The sequence below is a fragment of the Olea europaea genome, unplaced genomic scaffold, assembly GCF_002742605.1.
Source record: "Olea europaea var. sylvestris unplaced genomic scaffold, O_europaea_v1 scaffold373, whole genome shotgun sequence".
NCBI classification, from domain to species: Eukaryota; Viridiplantae; Streptophyta; class Magnoliopsida; order Lamiales; family Oleaceae; genus Olea; species Olea europaea.
In genome coordinates, this window is record NW_019256636.1 from 114,614 (window position 1) to 115,740 (window position 1,127).

Sequence of the window (1,127 nt, forward strand, 5' to 3'; positions counted from 1 at the left end):
TTCAAAACATCGAATTGAATCACTGAATTGTGTAATCAAGGGGTCTTTCGCATCAACGTTACCGTTGGGTTTTTTGGTTCATCTTTTATTAGTTCAAATCCACAATCCAGGTGTGATTTCTTCAATTGTGTGATCAAGAGGTCTTTCAAACAACGTTCTTGTTGGGTTGCTTGGTTCACTATTTTGGGGACAGATCCAAGAACCTTGGTCATATTGGCGTTCTTGGGATCCAATTCAATATCTTGTGGCTTCGATTGCAACCTTGCCGGATCAAAGCTTTGGCTCCAAATTAATTGAAGGTTATATCTTTTCGTTACTTGTTAAGTCCTTTCTTGTTTTCTTCATTTTTTTCCAATTTCTATTGTCGTTCCTCGTGTCGTTTGAGTCATTCTTATGTTGTTAAATTATCGTCAATTTCAATTTATTGAGTTGTTGGTAGTTTAATCGTATTTCTTTACAAAAGGGCCAAAAAAAAAATCAAAAGTTGTTTTTGGATTCAATTTGTGTCCAAATCCACTTCCGTTTGTTGCGTCAGTTTTTGTTACACCCCCAAATTAACATTGATATCTATACACAACCTAGATATAGAATTTTACATATATATTTTTTTTGAGTTTGTTAACTTCTAATCACCTGTGACACGATCATATAACATATCGAAATCCAAAATCATATCGCTATAATCCAACATATATATTCTGAGCTTATAAACATGTCTATAGGCCATTTCAAAAGTACACTATATAGGATTCCAAAATATAACCCTACAGATGGCAGCCTACAAAATAACCCTACAGGTCGTCATCCATGTACATCGAACTCTGGAATCCTGTAGGAGCTCCACAGCTAGCCATGCTCTCTATGTAGTTCCATGTTCACCTACAATGCAAGAACTACATAAGCCAATGCTTAGTAAACAAAATCATGCATGTCCTGAACATGAGTAATAACGACATATGACACCATGCCATTTACTTTAAATATCACGATAAAAATATCATATTTCAATATTCGTCAAAGTCGACTAGAAATCATTTCACTTGAAATCTTTCATTTCATTGGGCCCTTGACCCACCTACTATGCACCGGATAGAGCTCTGCATAATATCAATATCAATAATCAAATG

The 1,127-nt window shown here is 35.0% G+C and overlaps 1 long non-coding RNA gene across 1 annotated transcript in view; it reads right to left on the minus strand.

The window, feature by feature from the left end:
* Positions 1-837: 837 nt before the first annotated feature.
* LOC111386792 overlaps positions 838-1,127 on the minus strand; it is a 1,722-nt gene continuing 1,432 nt past the window's right edge. The window contains exon 3 of the long non-coding RNA XR_002701323.1: positions 838-879. This is a non-coding gene — a long non-coding RNA (uncharacterized LOC111386792). The remainder of the gene's footprint in view (positions 880-1,127) is intronic.